Below are 13,587 nucleotides of genomic sequence, written 5' to 3' on the forward strand. Positions count from 1 at the left end.
TAAACATGGAAGTGGAAGATGTCGGAAAGACAATACAGAATGCTTTTAGAATTAAAACAAGGACTGTCAAAGCAAGGAAATTTCCAGGTGATTGTTTGATTATATTTAAAGATAGGGAGATGAGAAACCTGATTCTACAGAAAAATAGAGAAAAGAAGCTTTGCTTTGATGGATCGTTTACAATCATTTTTAAAGGCGTCCCACTTTGGCTGTTGAAAAAATGTGACCAATATAAATCTCTTACACAGATACTAAGGAAAAATGGAATTGAATTTAAGTGGGAATTTCCAGAAGGGATCTCCTTTTATTATAAGGAGAAAAAGTTTAAATTTACAAATGTTGATGACACGCATAAATTTTTGAGAAGATACAAAGAGTTGGGAAAAGTAGATGAAGTAGCAGAAGCGCGAGCAGCAGGACCGGCAGGACTGGAAGAAGAAGACAAAGGTAGTATTGAAGGAGAAGAAGAAGAGGAAGAAGAAGGTCAAGTTTTACTCTTTTATTTTTAAAGAGAACACAAAATGGCACTGAAAATATGGACATGGAATGTTAATGGTGTTAACAACAAAAAGAAAAGAAATAAAATTGGACATTTCCTTAAAAAAAGAATTTGGACATTATTTGTTTACAAGAAACTCATGTGGCTAGGAAACATAGAAGAGTATTGATTAATAAAAATGAATTTATTTCATCAGACAGAAGCAGGAAAAGAGGAGTGGTTTGTATATAAAAAGTAAATTTGAAGCTCGGCAAATCTTCAAGGATGAAGAAGGTAGACTAATAGTGGTACAAGTCACATGGCAGGGTGAAAAACTAATAATTGTCAGAGTGTATGCACCGAACGGAAGTAAGACTGAATTTTATAAGGATTTAGAAGAAAAACTATTTGAATTTATGGATCAGAAAATTATAATAATGGGAGATATGAACGGAGTGGTATCGATGGAAATGGATAGGCTGAGGACAAGAGAAAAATCGAAAGAAGGGAAATTACCTAAGACATTTTTTTCTATGATTTAGAATTGTAATCTAGTGGATGTTTGGAGACACCCATTAGAAAAACAATTTACCGTATTTTTCGCTCTATAGGACGCACTTTTCCCCCTCCAAAAATGAAGGGGAAATGTGTGTGCGTCCTATGGAGCGAATGCAGGCTTTCCCGGGCTTCCTGCAGCTCCGCGCCACCCTCCGGATCCCGGCGCGAAGCCGCACGGGGCTCCGGAGGGTAGCGTGGAGCTGCCTGCGCTCCAGGGCTTCTTGCAGCTCCGCGCCACCCTCCGGATCCCGGCGCGAAGCCGCGCGGGGCTCCGGAGGGTAGCGCGGAGCTGCCTGAGCTCCAGGGCTTCTTGCAGCTCCGCGCCACCCTCCGGATCCCGGCGCGAAGCCGTGCGGGGCTCCGGAGGGTAGCGCGGAGCTGCCTGCGCTCCAGGGCTTCTTGAAGCTCCGCGCCACCCTCCGGATCCCGGCGCGAAGCCGCGCGGGGCTCCGGAGGGTAGCGCGGAGCTGCCTGCGCCCCAGGGCTTCTTGAAGCTCCGCGCCACCCTCCGGATCCCGGCGCGAAGCCGCGCGGGGCTCCGGAGGGTAGCGCGGAGCTGCCTGAGCTCCAGGGCTTCTTGCAGCTCCGCGCCACCCTCCGGATCCCGGCGCGAAGCCGCGCGGGGCTCCGGAGGGTAGCGCGGAGCTGCCTGCGCTCCAGGGCTTCTTGCAGCTCCGCGCCACCCTCCGGATCCCGGCGCGAAGCCGCGCGGGGCTCCGGAGGGTAGCGCGGAGCTGCCTGCGCTCCAGGGCTTCTTGCAGCTCCGCGCCACCCTCCGGATCCCGGCGCGAAGCCGCGCGGGGCTCCGGAGAGTAGCGCAGAGCTGCCTGCATTCCGAAGTCTGGTGCGCACTGAAGAGCGCGCCCGGGCTTCGCGCACCTCTCCACAAGCCAGGGGAGACCAGCTCGGTTCCCTAGGCTTGCGGATAGCAGGCTGTTCTGGGGGCTGGGGTCAGGGGAAGCTCGGGCTTCCCCCGCGCCTGCCCCGTGCCTAGGGAGGGAATTTTTTTTTCTTTATTTCCCCCCCCCCCAAAAAAAATTAGGTACCTTGAACGCACCTTGTTTTAGAGGGAGAGAACAAGAAAAAAAAATTTTCCCTGTTCTCCCCCTCCTATGATCCGGTGCGTCCTATGGTCCGGTGCGTCCAATGGAGCGAAAAATACGGTACTTATTTCTCAGAACCAAATCAATCAATGTCAAGAAAAGCCTATGTTTGGATAACCAGCGAATTAACACCAAGAGTGACAAAAATAGAAATACAACCAAAAATACTTTCGGATCATAATGCAATAAAATGTGAGATAAAAGAAATAGAGGAAAAAACCTTTCGATGGAGATTAAATGAAAATTTACTGGATGACCTAAAAATAAAGGAGAAAGCACAGAAGATGCTGACTGAATACTTTGTGAATAATAGTAATAAAGGAACAAAAATGAGTGTAGTTTGGGATGCTAGCAAAGCGAGGCTTCTTCATACAGCAAAATAGCATTAGAAATAAATTTCGAGAAAAAGGAAAGAAAGAAATATTAAAACAAATAATGGAAAATGAGAAGAAGCTAGTTAAAAATCCAAACAACGTGAAAATAAATCAGAATATTGAAATATTATAAGGCCAATTTGCAATGATAACAAATCAAGAGGTTGAATGGTATATTAAAAGACTGAGACAGAAAAATTTTGAATATGCCAATAAATCTGGAAAATGGTTGGCATGGCAAATTTTAAAAAGGAAAGAACAGAATACAATTAATAAGATCACAGTGGAAGGAAAAGAAATAGATAATCCGAAAGAAATTAGGAAAGAATTTGTGAAATTTTATAGACAATTATATAAAACAGCTGGGGAAAATGATGGGAAGAAGATAGAGGACTTCTTGAGACAGAAAGGGGTGCAACAAATTCCGACAAAAAAAAAAGACCGACTGAATGGCCCAATTGAAATAGAGGAAATTAAAGCTGCTATAAAAGAATTGAAAAGTGGAAAGACACCAGGACCGGATGGATTTACAGCAAAATATTACAAAGAAATGAAACACACCCTACTTGTACCGTTGAAAGAAGTTATGTACAATATATTAAGAAAAGGAGAATTACCAGAAACATGGAAAGATGCATATATTACATTAATACCAAAACAAGATTCGGATTTAATGCAAGTAAAGAATTACAGACCGATTTCGTTGTTAAATAATGATTATAAGTTATTCGCAAGTATATTGGCAAATAGATTGAAAAAGGTATTGAATGAGATAATTCATAAGGACCAAGCAGGCTTTTTACCTGGCAGACAGATGAAAGACAACATAAGAAATATAGTTAATATAATTGAATATCTTACTGCCAGGAATGAAAAGAAAGCAATGTTAATTTTTGTTGATGCGGAAAAGGCCTTTGATAATATAGCTTGGGAATTTATGTTAAAGAATTTGAAATTAATGGATACAGGACAATTCTTCTTAAAAGGAATAAAAGCTATATATTCAGAATAAAGAGCAAAATTGATTGTGAACAATATAGTAACAGAAAGTATTGATATTATGAAAGGTACAAGACAAGAGTGTCCACTATCACCACTATTATTCATATCGGTACTGGAAGTCTTTCTAAGGACAATAAGAAGAAATGAAAAAATAAAGGGAATTTCAGTCGGTCGGAATGAGTATAAAGTGAAAGCTTTTGCCGACGACTTGATACTAACAATAGAAGATTCAGATATAAGCGCTAAAGAAGTATTAGAGGAGATAGAACAGTTTAGGGAAGTGGCAGGTTTCAAATTGAACAAAAATAAAACTAAAATGATAGTTAAAAATATGAAACAGGACCTGGTGGAAGTGTTGCAGCAACAAATTGGCATAGAAGCAGTAAAAAAAGTTAAATATTTAGGAATATGGTTAACTCCTAAAAATATTGATCTTTTCCAAAATAATTATACACCGGTGTGGAATGGAATTAAAAGAGACTTGGAAATATGGGGAAGGATGAAACTGTCATTTTGGGGAAGGATTTCTGCTATTAAAATCAATGTGCTACCAAAGATGTTATTTCTGTTTCAGTCAATTCCAATAATCAAAGGGGCAACAATTTTTAAAGAATGGCAAAAAACAATTTCAAGAGATATCTGGCAGAGAAAGAAGCCGAGAATACAGTATAAGTTGTTAACAGATGCTAAAGAAAGAGGAGGCTTCGCCCTGCCAGATTTGAAATTGTATTATGAAGCATCCTGTCTCTGTTGGTTAAAGGAATGGATGGTATTAGAAAATACAGATCTGTTAGATTTAGAAGGTTACAATAATAGATTTGGTTGGCACACATATTTATGGCATAATAAAGTAAATAATCCATAAAGGATTTGGAAACCACATATTTCGAAGATCTCTAAAGAAATATGGGATAGATATAAAAATCTATTAGAACAAAAAATACCGCATTGGTTATCCCCATTAGAAGCAATGAGTGTGAAAAAGATCAATATGCATGGAAATTGGATAACTTACAGGAGATTAATACAAAAAGAAGGAAGTAAATGGAAGATGAAACCATATTAGGAAGTTACAGAACATGTAAATGATTGGCTACACTATCGTCAGGTTAACGAAATGTTTAAACAGGATTTTAAAGAAAAAGGGTTTGATGAAAATAAATCAAAGTTTGAAGTTGATATATTAAGTAATAAATATAAAATTTTGTCTAAAATGTCTAAATTGCTGCTTGAATGGCATTTGAAGGATGAGAAGGTAAAGTCGGTTATGATTCATTGGGCTAAAGATTTTGGGTATAATATACAGCTGAACGATTGGGGGAAATTATGGAAAACCAGCCCAAAGCAGTTTGAAAAAGTCCAGTCGGATTCTAAGTTCCCAAGGCCGGTTTGAATTGGCCCAGACTGCTTGGAACTGGCTCAGACTGGTTTGAACAGGTCTAGGCTGGTTTGAACCGGTCCAAGCCGGGTGGAACAGGTCCAAGCCGGTTGGAACCGGTTCAGACACGTTTGGAATTGGTCCAAGCTGGTTGGAACTGGTTCAAGCTGGTTTGAACCAGCTGAAACCAATGGGGAAATGTCCAGGTGGGATCCAACTTGCCCACACCAGTTTGAACTGGCCCAGACTGGTTGGAAGTGGCTCAGACTGCTTAGAACTGGTCTAGGCTGGTTTGAACCGGTCCAAGTCGGTTGAAACAGGTCCAAGCCGGTTGGAACCAGTCTAGGCCAGTTTGAAACGGTCTAGGCCGGTTTGAAATGGCCCAAGCCAGTTTGAGCAGTTCCAAGTGGGTTGGAACTGGCCCAGACAGGTTGGAGCAGGTCAAGGCCAGTTGGAGCAGGTGCAGGTCATTTGAAACTGAATTCAGTTCAAACCAGTCTAGACCTGTTCCAACCAGTCTGGGCCAGTTCAAACTGGTCTGGGCATGTTGGAGCCCACCTGGACCTTTTCCAACTGGTTTCGGCTGGTTCCAACTGGCTTGGGCTGGATCCAACTGGTATGAAGTAATTCCAACTGGTCTGGGCTGCTTCCAAGAAGCATAGATCTGTTCCAACCAGCCTGGACCTGTTGTAACCAGCTTGGGCCAGTTTCAAATGACCTGCACCTGCTCCAACTGGCCTGGACGTGCTCCAACCTGTCTGGGCCAGTTCCAGCCCACTTGGAACTGTTCAAACTGGCCTAGACCAGTACAAAACTGCCTCGACCAGTTCAAACCAGCTTGGACCGGCAGAAACCAGCCTAGACCGGTTCAAACTGGCCTAGACTGGTTCCAACCGGCTTGGACCTGTTTCAGCCGACTTGGATTGGTTCAAACCAGCCTAGACCTGTTCCAACCAGTCTGGGCCAGTTCCAAGTGGTCTGTGCAAGTTGGAACCCGCCTGGACCTTTTCCAACTGCTTTGCGATGGTTCCAACCGGCGTGGACCGGACCCAACAGGTATGAACTGGTTCCTGTTGATGTGCATCAGCAGGGCTCCCCCTGCTGGTGTTAACCCTTCCGGGTTTTCAAGCAAGCAGTTGGAAAATATCCAGGTGGGTTCTAACTTGCCCAGACCAGTTGGAACAGGCCCAGACTGATTGGAACAGGTCTAGGCTGGTTTGAACTGGTCCAAGTCGGTTGAAACAGGTCCAAGCCGGTTGGAACCAGTCTAGGTCAGTATGAACCGGTCTAGGCCGGTTTGTGCCGGTCCAAGCCGGTTTGAACCGTTCAAGTCAGGTTTGTCTAGGCCGGTTTGAACAGTTACAAATGGGTTGGAACTGGCCCAGACAGGTTGGAGTAGGTCCAGGCCAGTTGGAGCAGGTGCAGATCATTTGAAACTGGCCCAAGCTGGTTACAACAGGTCCAGGCTAGTTGGAACAGGTCTATGTTGCTTGGAATGAGCCCAGACCTGTTGGAATCATTTCATACAAGTTGGATCCAGCCCAAGCCAGTTGGAACCAGCCGAAACCAGTTGGAAAAGGTCCAGGTGGGCTCCAACTTGCCCAGACCAGTTTGAACTGGCCCAGACTGGTTGGAACAGGTCTAGACTGGTTTGAACCAGTCCAAGCCAATTTGTGCTGGTTTGAACTGGTCTAGGCTGGTTTGAACTGGTCATTCAGTTTCAAATGACCTGCACCTGCTCCAACTGGTCTGGACCTGCTCCAACCTGTCTGGGCCAGTTCCAACCCACTTGGAACTGCTCAAACTGGCGTGGGCCGTTTAAAACTGGCCTAGACCTGTTCAAACTGGCCAAGACCGGTTCAAACTGGCTTGTACCGGCAATAACCTGCCTAGACCGGTTCAAACTGGCCTAGACCGGTTCCAACCAGCTTGGACCTGTTTCTACCGACTTGGACCGGTTCAAACCAGCCTAGACCTTTTCCAACCAGTATGAGCCAGTTCCAACCAGTCTGGGCCAGTTCAAACTGGTGTGGGCAAGTTGGAACCCGCATGGACTTTTCCCAACTGGTTTCAGCTGGTTCAAACTGGATTGGACTGGTTCCAACCCGTCTAAACCAGTTCCAACCGGTTTGGACCTGTACCACCCGGCTTGGACTGGTTCAAACCAGCCTAGACCTGTTCAAACCAGTCTGAGCCAGCAAAAAAACCCTTTCTGCAACCCCAAGAGTGCCAGATTGGAGGGAGGACCCTCACTCATCAGTTTCTTTATGTACCAGAATGTCCCATTCCCCTTTTGGGACATGATTTTCTATCTAAAATTCAAGCTCAAATAGCCTTCATGCCTAAAGGGGCAGAATTGAAATTACCACCAATTGTAGTAGCTCTAAAGCCAGGGGCAAGCAGAACTGCGCATGTGTCGGTGTTGGTAGATGCACACCGTCTCACTCTTGGGACTTTACTAATTAAAAGCCTGAAAAACAAATAACTCTCTGCAAATTGATAGCTGAGATAACTGACCGAAAACTGGGCTTAGGTCCAAGTCCTGGATTGGGGTAAGTTAGTGTTTAAAATGGTGGTTTATCTATTTATTTGGGAAATACTTGAGAAGGACTTAACAAGATGGCCAAGTCTTTGAAGGAGCTGGGTGAAATGATTCAGCGTTCGGAAGCAAATGTTCGCGCTGATATGCAAGACTTGAAAGGAGAGATGAGAAGAATGACTGCTACAGTAGAAAAAGTTATGAAAATAGCAGAGTATGCAAAAGAGGTAGCTGATGCAAGCATAAACAAAATACAGTGGTACCCCGCAAGACGAACGCCTCGCAAGACGGAAAACCCGCTAGACGAAAGGGTTTTCCGTTTTGGAGGCGCTTCGCAAAACGAATTTCCCTATGGGCTTGCTTCGCAAGACGACAGCCCATAGGGAAATCTCCGGGACAGCGGGGAAGCGCAGCGCGTCTTCCCCACTGTCCTCGGACCTCCTCCCGCCGCCCGGCTTCGGAACGAATCTCCGATGCCGGGGGGTGGAACGCCTCCTCCCGCCGCCCGGCATCGGAACGAATCTCCGATGCCGGGGGGTGGAACGCCTCCTCCCGCCGCCCGGCATCGGAACGAATCTCCGATGCCGGGCGGGGGGGGGAACGCCTCCTCCCGCCGCCCGGCATCGGAACGAAGCTCCGATGCCGGGCGGGGGGGGAACGCCTCCTCCCGCCGCCCGGCATCGGAACGAAGCTCCGATGCCGGGCGGGGGGGGGGACGCCTCCTCCCGATGCCGGGCGGGGGGGCGGGGACACCTTCTCCCGCCGCCCAGCTTCGGATGGCTTTCCTGAAGACTTGGGGTGGGAGGAGGGTTTTCCTTCCCACCGCCAACATTCAGAATGCTGTTCTGAATGTTGGCGGTGGGGAGGAAAAACCCTCCTCCCACGCAAGCCCCGGGAACAGAGGGAAAGCGCTGCGCGCCTTCCCCTCTGTTCCCGTACCTGTCCTGAAGGCTTGCGGTGGGGAGAAAAGCCCTTCTCTGCACCGCCAGCCTGGCAAGCGGTTTCCCTAGGAACGCATTAATTGATTTTCAATGCATTCCTATGGGAAACCGTGCTTCGCAAGATGAAAAACTCGCAAGAAGAAAAAACTTGCGGAACGAATTAATTTCGTCTTGCGAGGCACCACTGTAGAATCTCTGACAAAAAGAATTTCACAAATGAACGATAGACAGCGCAGAAGGAATTTAAAATTCTCTGGTATTTTTGAAGATATTGGGAATAAAGACCTGGAAAAGGAGATGTTACAAGGGCTCAAAGAACAAGGAATTGAAATTGAGCAGAATGAAATTGAGAGAATGCACTGGGTGTTCACATCACGAGGAGGCTCTGGACTTCCCAGGGTTGTAATTATGGCATTCACAAGAGAGAAGGTAAGAGATCAAATTTATAAATCACTCCGGCAGAAAGCAGACCTGCAGTTTAAACAGCGAAAGGTCATAGTGAGAAAAGACTTTTCTCAGGAAACGCTTCAAGACAGGAAACGTATGCAGCGGTTTGCACAAGCTCTCTACAATAATAAAATCCTCTTTACCTGGGCCTACCCTGCTACACTGCTGGTTTTTAAAGACGGCAGGAAATATTCTGCTAAGAACCCTGGTGAAGCAAAAAAAAAAAATGCTAGCTGGTTTAGGAGTTGGACTACAAGGACAGACTGAGCAAGAACTCTCATGTTCGGAAGAATTACAGGTAGACCAACAGGGAGAGTCGAGCGAAGAATCTCCAGAATCTCCAGTGCAGAGACAAGAGAATAAAAGAAGACGGAAGTCAAGAGGGGAAGGAAACAGCAAGAAATAATATATACTAGAGACATCTAAAATGGTCTTTTGTAAATATATATACGTTGCTTTTTCTGATATAAACTTTCCAAGAGCGAAGGGAGAGGAGTGTGGTTATCCAAGATACCATGAGACAGGGATCATGGAGATCCCTAACTGAGTCTCAGGGGGGAAGGGGGAGGGTGGTTGAATGGGCCAGAATTGAAAATATAATATATGTACACAGAGGGATTCAAAAAATAAACAGTAGCTGGGATAATAGATAGATCTTTAAAGGTTTTATCTTTAAATGTTAACGGGCTGGCCTCAAACACCAAACGCTACAGGGTACTGACACTGGCAAAGAAAACGAAAGTGGATATACTATGCCTTCAGGAGACTCATAGAGCCAAAGCAAACAATAGACCTTTGTTATGCTCTCAGCAATGGGGCCTAATAGCAGAATCGAAAGCGACGAACAAGGCTAGAGGGGTCACTATACTATGTAATGCAAATCTTAGGTCGGAGGTTCTGAGCCGAAAAAAGATGATGGTAGATTTATATTCTTAAAAATTAAAGTGTCACAAAAAATATTTACAATAGCTAATATATACAGCCCTAACACAAGACAGAAAAAAATTATAAAGAAAACCTTGAATAGACTGCAGCTTTACGCTGAAGGGGAAGTTATTGTTATAGCAGACTTTAATTGGAATATAAAGAATGACAGTACTTTCAGATTATATAAATGGGGATTAAAGGATGTTTTTCAGAGGGGAAACCCCAATACCAAACCTACCTTCTTCTCCAACAGACATAAGACTTTCTCTTATATTGACTACGAGCTAATTAAAAATGGAATGAAATCAGTGTTAGAACAACAAAGACTATGGGAATATGGATTTCAGACCATGCTCCACTATTTGTGGAGCTGGGACTGGAAGAGGATGGAAAAAAGCAGGCGATGGCGGTACAATAATTTAATAATGGCAAAAGAGACTGACAGGGAATATATTAGAAAACAAATTGGTTGGTATTTTAAAGAGAACAATGCTTCAGCCGAGATCCCGGTAGTATGGGACGCTTTCAAAGCTGTTATAAGAAGACATTGGATACTGAAAGAGATTGCGATTAAGAAGGATTGGTACTCGGGGAGACAGGAAAAAATTAAAGAGATTGAAATCTTGCAACAGCAACAGGTTAAACTTCTAAGGAGAAGACAGGAGCAGTTAAGAAAGTTAAAACAGGAATTGGATGAGCTGGAAGAGAGATAATATGATAAAAAATGGTTTTCAGAGAACCTCAATAAGATCATATACCGTATTTTTCGCTCCATTGGACGCACCGGACCATAGGACGCACCGGATCATAGGAGGGGGAGAACAGGGAAAAAGATTTTTTTTCTTGTTCTCCCCCTCCAAAACAAAGTGCGTTCAAGGTACATTCACCAGAGCTTGTGGGGCTGGCGGTGGGGGGAAGCGCTGCTTTCTCCCACCGCCAGCCTCAAAGATCCCTGAAGCCTTTGGAGCGCAGCGCCCCGCTGCCCTGCACAGGTTTGCACGCAGCCGTCCCCAAGCTAGAGCAGTGAAACGGAGCCCTCCATCTTGCTGTTCTGGCTTGGGAACAGCCTTGCTAGCTTCTGCAGGACAGCGGGGTGAAGGCACCCCGCTGCCCTGCAGAAGTTTGCGCGCAGCCGTTCCCAAGCTAGAGCAGCGAGACGGAGCCCTCCGTCTCGCTGTTCTGGCTTGGGAACAGCCTTGCTAGCTTCTGCAGGACAGCGGGGTGAAGGCACCCCGCTGCCCTGCAGAGGTTTGCGCGCAGCCCTCCCCAAGCTAGAGCAGCGAGACGGAGCCCTCCGTCTCGCTGTTCTGGCTTGGGAACAGCCTTGCTAGCTTCTGCAGGACAGCGGGGTGAAGGCACCCCGCTGCCCTGCAGAAGTTTGCGCGCAGCCCTCCCCAAGCTAGAGAAGCGAGACGGAGCCCTCCGTCTCGCTGTTCTGGCTTGGGAACAGCCAGAACGTGCTGCTCTAGCTTGGGGAGGGCTGCGCGCAAACCTCTGCAAGGCAGCGGGGTGCCTTCACCCCACTGTCCTGCAGAAGCTAGCAAGGCTGTTCCCGAGCCAGAACAGCGAGACGGAGGGCTCCGTCTCGCTGCTCTAGCTTGGGGACGGCTGCGCGCAAACCTCTGCAGGGCAGCGAGGTGCCTTCACCCCGCTGTCCTGCAGAAGCTAGCAAGGCTGTTCCCAAGCCAGAACAGTGAGACGGAGGGCTCCGTCTCGCTGCTCTAGCTTGGGGAGGGCTGCGCGCAAACCTCTGCAGGGCAGCGAGGTGCCTTCACCCCGCTGTCCTGCAGAAGCTAGCAAGGCTGTTCCCAAGCCAGAACAGTGAGACGGAGGGCTCCGTCTCGCTGCTCTAGCTTGGGGAGGGCTGCGCGCAAACCTCTGCAGGGCAGCGAGGTGCCTTCACCCCGCTGTCCTGCAGAAGCTAGCAAGGCTGTTCCCAAGCCAGAACAGCGAGACGGAGGGCTCCGTCTCGCTGCTCTAGCTTGGGGACGGCTGCGCGCAAACCTCTGCAGGGCAGCGGGGTGCCTTCACCCCGCTGTCCTGCAGAAGCTAGCAAGGCTGTTCCCAAGCCAGAACAGCGAGATGGAGGGCTCCGTCTCGCTGCTCTAGCTTGGGGACGGCTGCGCGCACAGCCTCTCCAGGGCAGCGAGGTGCCTTCACCCCGCTGTCCTGCAGAAGCTAGCAAGGCTGTTCCCAAGCCAGAACAGCGAGACGGAGCACTCCGCAGTGCTCCGTCTTCCTGTTCTGGCTTTGGGCTTAGCGGCGCAGCCTGCATTCGCTCTATTGGACGCACACACATTTCCCCTTAGTTTTTGGAGGGGGAAATGTGCGTCCTATAGAACGAAAAATACGGTAAGAGACTGGCAAACTATTTAAAGAAAAGAAGGGATAAACAGAGGGTGAAGGCCATTAAGACCAGAAGGAAAATACTTACACAAAGCTCTAGAGAAATAAGGAAAGAATTTGCAGAATTCTATCAATCTTTATATAAAGAAGAAAATAAAAATATAAGTAGGGAAAGTTTAGGGTTTAAAATCGAAGAAAGTGATAGCTTAAGACTGAAGGAGGAAATTTCTCTGGAAGAAATAGAGAATGTAGTTAAATCATTTAAAAGTAAGAAATCCCCAGGATTAGATGGAATTATGGCAGACTTTTATAAAGAAACAATTGATATCCTGGGGTCAGAACTGAAAAAAGTATTTAATAATATCTTAGAAGGGGGGGAAGCCCCAGACACTTGGAAACTAGCGGAAATAGTAGAGATTGAAAAACCACAAAAGGACCCTACAGAGGTGGGGTCATACAGACCAATTAGCCTATTAAATCAAGACTATAAGATATTTACAAAGATCTTGGCAAGGCGACTGGAAAAGGTACTACCTAAAATAATTAAGGAAGATCAATATGGATTTGTTAAGGGAAGATACATAGGCCATCCTATAAGAAATGTGTTTTAATAAATACATTTATTTTTTATTTATTTATTTTTTATTTTTTTATTATTTTTTTGTTTTAATAAATACAATTATTAACAAGCAGGGTAAAAGGAAAATTGGTGGTCTTAAAGTTGGATGTGTATAAGGCCTTCGACACAATTAGACATAAGTTCTTATGGAATATTATGCAGGAGGTAGGATTAGGAGAGAACTCTGTCGAAGCAATCCGGGAATTGTATAGAGAAGGGAAGGCTGTGGTCAGAGTGAACGAGGGGGTTTCAGATCAGTTCAATATACAAAGAGGAGTTAAACAAGGATGTTCACTCTCACCACTACTATTTGCATTGGCTATGGAGTACTTGGCAGACAGAATACGAAACTCAGTAAGGATAAAAGGATATAAGAAAGGAAAGGAAGAAATTAAGTTAAAGATTTATGCAGATGCTATCCTATTATTATTTACAAACCCCTTAGAGGGTGTAAGAGAATTTATGATAATCCTGAAGAACTTTAAAGAAGAGTCGGGATTGGGAGTAAATTTGGAGAAGTCTGAAATTTTATTTGGGGATGTAAATAAAGAGGAGAAGAAGGAAATTGCAAAAATGACAAAGATGGATATCAACAGGAAAAAAATTGAATACTTGGGGTAAATACTATTAAAAATAGTGCTAGGATTCCAGATGTAAATTACAAAGAAGCATGGAGAAAGATCAAGAAAGATATAAAATCATGGAAAAATAAGAATTTATCTATTCTAGGTAGGGTTAGAGCAGTTAAAATATTTTTATTTTTATTTTTATTTTCAAGTAATTACACTACCCATTAGGAAAATATGGTTCAAAACATGGAATAAGGTATTTAAAAATTGGATTTTTTGGAAGTAAAAGAGTTAGAACCCCAGACA

General features: G+C 45.3%; 1 long non-coding RNA gene across 1 annotated transcript in view; it reads right to left on the bottom strand.

Moving 5' to 3' along the window:
* The window catches only part of LOC308483579, a 140,004-nt gene that overhangs the window by 18,513 nt on the left and 107,904 nt on the right, over positions 1 to 13,587 (bottom strand). The window lies entirely within an intron of this gene.

Source organism: Podarcis pityusensis, assembly GCF_964106645.2.
Source record: "Podarcis pityusensis genome assembly, chromosome: 8".
NCBI lineage: Eukaryota > Metazoa > Chordata > Lepidosauria > Squamata > Lacertidae > Podarcis > Podarcis pityusensis.